The sequence below is a fragment of the Mandrillus leucophaeus genome, unplaced genomic scaffold, assembly GCF_000951045.1.
Source record: "Mandrillus leucophaeus isolate KB7577 unplaced genomic scaffold, Mleu.le_1.0 Scaffold436, whole genome shotgun sequence".
Lineage (NCBI taxonomy): Eukaryota > Metazoa > Chordata > Mammalia > Primates > Cercopithecidae > Mandrillus > Mandrillus leucophaeus.
This window is the reverse complement of record NW_012104654.1, coordinates 1,486,985-1,492,324: the sequence shown is the minus strand read 5'-3', so window position 1 is coordinate 1,492,324 and position 5,340 is coordinate 1,486,985.

Below are 5,340 nucleotides of genomic sequence, written 5' to 3'. Positions count from 1 at the left end.
CAAAGACTCTTCACCCAAGCCTAGGTCTTGCTCTGGAACCCTATATTCATAGTTCCAACATACTGCCTTTGGTACACTTTTCATTTGGATGACTTAGGGCATTTCAAACTCAGCCTGTGTATCATAATTCCTTCGAAATGCTCCTCCCATAGTCCCTGGTTCAGTGAAGGGTATCTTAACATCTACTCAGTTCATGCAAGAAACCTAACACACCTCCAACACACAGCAGAATCACCTACATCTGTCTGTTCCCTGGAAAATTGGATTTGGGACCTCTCTGTTCCCATGACCATTTTTTCATTCCCATTTTAGTCTAAACCACTGTGGTCTCTTGCTTGAAGTCCCACAATAACCCATTCAGGTCCTCCAAAACTACTCTTGCCTCATTCCAATACATTTGCCATACTGCTGCCAGAGTAATTTTTTAAATATAAATCTGATCATTGACCTGCTTAAATTCCTCCAGTGGCCTCCCTTTGCTTACCACACATTATCTAAGCTCCATTATCTTGTCTTTCTCTCCAGCCTTTCCATCTGTTCCCTTAGCTACCTGCACTCCTTGCATAGTATTTTAATTTTTTCCAGGCTCTCCTCTTTTTATTCCCTACTGTAGGCTCTCACTTCAGGGTATTTACGCATGCCCTTCCCTTCCCCTGGAATTCTTTTCTCTCACCCATTCCTCCTACCTAACTGTAATTTATCACTTTCTTTTCCAATTCCTACTTCTCATTATTTGGTTAGTGTCCATGTAATTGTGCAGGTAGGGACCACATCTCTCTTGTTCACTACCAGCTTTTCCTCTCCCTAGCAACAACACAATGTCTAGAATATAGTGGTACTTGTTAAATATTTATCAAATAAATAGTGAATTTCTGAGTGGTCCCAGGCAAAGTTTCTCAACATTTGAGTTCAAATCCTGGCTCTCAGTGAGTTCAGGTTTCCGTAATAAAGTACCATGTAGACTTGGTGGCTTATAAACAACAGAAATTTATTTCTCATAGCTCTGGGGGCTGGATGTCTGAAATCAGGCTGCCAACATGGTCAGGTTCTGGTGAAGGCCCTCTTCAGGGTTGTAAATGGCTGTTTTTTCTCTTTATCTCACAGTGCAGAAAGAGAGCAAGAGCTCTTGGGTTACTTTCATAAGGCACTAATCCCATTCGCACGGGGTTTACCTCCCAAAGGCCTCATCTCCTAATACCATCACATTGAGGGTGAAGATTTCAAAATATGAATTTGCAGGAGATGGGGGTGGGAGTGAATTCATTGCACTGGCTCAGCCACTTATTAGCTAATGACTTTGGGCAAATTGTTCACTCTTGTGCCTCAGTTTTCCCATTTGTAAAACAAAGATGATAATAGCACTTACCTCATAGTGTTATTGTAATGATTACATGACATAATACCTGTGAAGTATACTTGGAACAATGTTTGTACTTGGAACAATGTTAGGAAAAATGTTGCCTATTACTAGCTTTTATTTGGATATCATCCTTGTGTCAAATACGTTTTCAAAATTGGGTTCGTCGGCCAGGTGCGGTGGCTCAAGCCTGTAATCCCAGCACTTTGGAAGGCTGAGACGGGCGGATCACAAGGTCAGGAGATTGAGACCATCCTGGCTAACATGGTGAAACCCCATCTCTACTAAAAAAATACAAAAAAAACTAGCTGGGCGTGGTGGCGGGCGCCTGTAGTTCCAGCTACTCGGGAGGCTGAGGCAGGAGAATGGCGTAAACTCGGGAGGCGGAGCTTGCAGTGAGCTGAGATCCGGCCACTGCACTCCAGCCTGGGCGACAGAGTGAGACTCCGTCTCAAAAAAAAAAAAAAAATTGAATTCATCTACCTGCTCTTCTTACCGTGGCCTTATACATGGTATCAAAACTTTGGAATTATTTACTCATAACCCATAATTATCACCCAGCAAATATGGTGAGTTTTTATTTTAAAATGTCCTCATATTCATTCTTCCTTTTTATATACACTGACCTTCATTTAGACCCTTATTATCATTGATTATTTTGCTAACTTTCTAGGTGTCTTCTAACTGGAGGCTAGCTTCCCCTATTCACTTGGGCCCTTACTGTCAGACCAGTGGGCCTCAAACAATTATTAAAACATGTATTCTTCTTGACTTCTGCTCTAATGGCCTCCGTTCCCACCTAACTTTGTTCATTCATTTATTCAATCATCCATTCATTCCAATGCAGGTTATTTTACTACTAACAATTTGGGGTATACTCCAGATTTTCAATCTCTCTACTTTGACATTTCTCTCTTGAGTATTCTCTCTTCGGATATACTCTAGCATTTTCAACCTCACTACTTTCTGACATTTCTACTTTCAGCGTCCAAGTTTTGTCTCTGGGATTTGGAAGCCACCTCCATTTTAAAATGAATTTTTTTCAGGATCAGGCTCTCCCTGTGTTGCTCAGACTGAAGTACAGTGGCTGTACACAGGAGCGGTCATCGCACGTGACAGCCCCGCACTCCTGGGCTCAAGTGACTCTCTTGCCCTCAGCCTCCTGAGTAGCTGGGACTACAGGCAACCTCCTATTTTTGACTCAGTTTTCCAATTGCAAAATGTGGTCAATATCAGGGAGATGAAGGAGGAGCGCACATGGATGTAACTTGATAGAGTATAAGAAAAGTATCTTGAAAGAGGTCCAGAATGGGGGAAGGTCCCATAAGATGATTATAAAAGGCTTCAAAGAGAAAGTGGTATTTGAGAGCTTTTCTGTAATCACAACTTCCTCTTCCTGTTATTTTTTGCCCGTTTCTGGTGTCGAATATAATTTTCACCCTCATTGTGAACTCAAGTTCCATGAACCCTGCCTAGCCTAGTTCATCACCTCCTGTGATTTGCTTTCCTACCTAACCCCAAGACCATGGTGACCTATTTCATTTATTCTAAAAATATCTGTGGAGCACCTACTTTGTGCCAGGCATTCTTCTAGAGACTGGGGAAATTATGAACAAAACAGATTGTCTTTCCTCTCATATGTTTTAACATTTTCAGCCTCTCTACTTTCTGACATTTGTCTTTTTGCTCACTCTTTTGTGCCGTCATGCACTCTCGTGATTGTAAGTACTATGTCTATGTTGACAACTCTCAAAATTATATCCTCTCCCCAAATCACTTTCCCAAACTCCATACTCATTTAAAATACCATGTATTCATATTTCCACTTCGACGTTGTCTTAGCCTCTGTTCTCCCAGATAGCATAGCCTGAGGCAAAAGGCTCTGTGCTGTTATTTTATTAGGGAGTACAATTCCAAGAAAATGAGTATAGGGAAAAGGAGCGAATTGGGGCAGGAGGTCAAGATTCAGTCAAAGGGTTGCTAACACTACTGTCTCTTCCTGCTCCCCCGGCCAAACACACTTACTTTAACTTTATGGGGGCACCAAGCAGACACTCATGTGATATGTGACCTGAGCAGGAGGCAAAACGCTGCCAGGTCGTTTCTGGCTGAGGTTGATTGGCCAGTGGCCCCACAGCCAAGCGAGGCCAAGATTATCTGAGGTGCTACCGATGTCTACTAGACATCTCAAACTCAGTGTGTCCAAATGGACCTAATTGTCTCCCTCACATCTGCACCTGCAGCCCTTTGCATCTTAATGGCCAAGGTTAAAAATCTTGGCATGGGTTGGGCGCGGTGCCTCATGCCTGTAATCCCAGTACTTTGGGAGGCCAAGGCAGGTGGATCACCTGAGGTCAGGAGTTCGAGACCAGCCTGACCAACATGGAGAAACCTCATCTCTACTAAAAATACAAAATTAGCCGGGCATGGTGGCGCATGCCTGTAATCCCAGCTACTTGGGAGGCTCAGGCAGGAGAATTGCTTGAACCCGGGAGGTGGAGGTTGCTGTGAGCCAAGATCGCACCATTGCACTCCAGCCTGGGCAACAGGAGCGAAACTCCATCTCAAAAACAAACAAACAAACAAAAAACCAAAAAACCTTGGCATGATATTAGTGACTTCCTTTTTCCACATTTATCAGGAAATTTTGTTGACTATACCTTTAAAATATTAATATATCCCCAAACTGACTACATACTACCATTACAAGTGAGCCTAATAACTTCAGCTTTTGCCTGGATTACTGTAATAACTTAAGAAATTTCCCTACTTATTTCCTTGCTGGGCACCAGCCACACTTCTTCCTTGGCACCCTAGGGCTTTTCCCATGCTTAGAATGCTTTTTCCAAATATGTGGAGAGCTATCTCCCTTGCCTCCTTCAAATCATTGCCAAAATGTCACCTCACTGAGACCTTAACCACACTACTTAGACTTGCAACTCGACCCTCACCTCAGCCACCCCCCTACACATCCCAGTTTTCTGAAATCCCCTTACCCTGTTAATCCTTTTTTTCAGTGGGACCTGTTACCTTCAAACATACAATCTATTTTACTACTTTTTATGTTGTCGTTGACTGTTTCCCCTGCTAAAATACAAGTTCTAAAAAGCAGTATTTGTGTTTTTGCTCACTGATGTATCTCAAACATTTGGAATCGTGTCCTGACATAATATGTGCTCGATATATATACATACTTGTTGAATGAATTTATAACTTGCCTGTCTTCAGTCTCAGGTGGTTTTACACTGTTCAGATTTATTTTCTTGATTATTCTTTCAGTTAAGGTGAGGAGGGAGATATATTATGGGTTTCTTATTTATTTCCTAAGATGTCTTACAGTCTTAATATAATAGATATCAATATGTAAATACTTCTGGGTGAGGAATTAATTGAAATCCTCAGTATCCCTCTATATATGATGGCTAAAAAAATGTGAATGACCCAAATGTCCCCATTACTGAACAGTTAACCACTTAATTCGTTTTTGTCTCTTTTGTATACATGTACCCGCCTTAACTCTTATAACTCTACTTATTCATTTCATGTATACTTACACATACTCTTTATTGAACCAAGAACTCTCAAAGGCAAAGTTGTGTTTTGTTGAACTTGTATCCTAGTAACTGTCATGTAATAGTAGGTGCTCAGTAGTGTCTGTTGAATGAAAGAGTGAATGAATGGTAACAGTTTCTCCAGCACTGGTTAAGGGAATGTACTCCACCCTGCTGATTCAAGCATCAGATCTACTCAGAAATTCTTCCCCAGCTGAGAAGTTGGGGATGCTGAGACTCTTCACAGTTGAAATCAATGTGAAATCAATGTGAAGGGAGCTGTTATCAATGCTCACTAAGTAATCTTGTGGTTTTATTTTATTATTTATTACTTATTTGTTTATTATTTTTGAGACAAGATCTCGCTCTGTTGCTCAGGCTGGAGTGCACTGGTGCAATCATGGCTTACTGCAGCCTCTATATCCTGGCTCA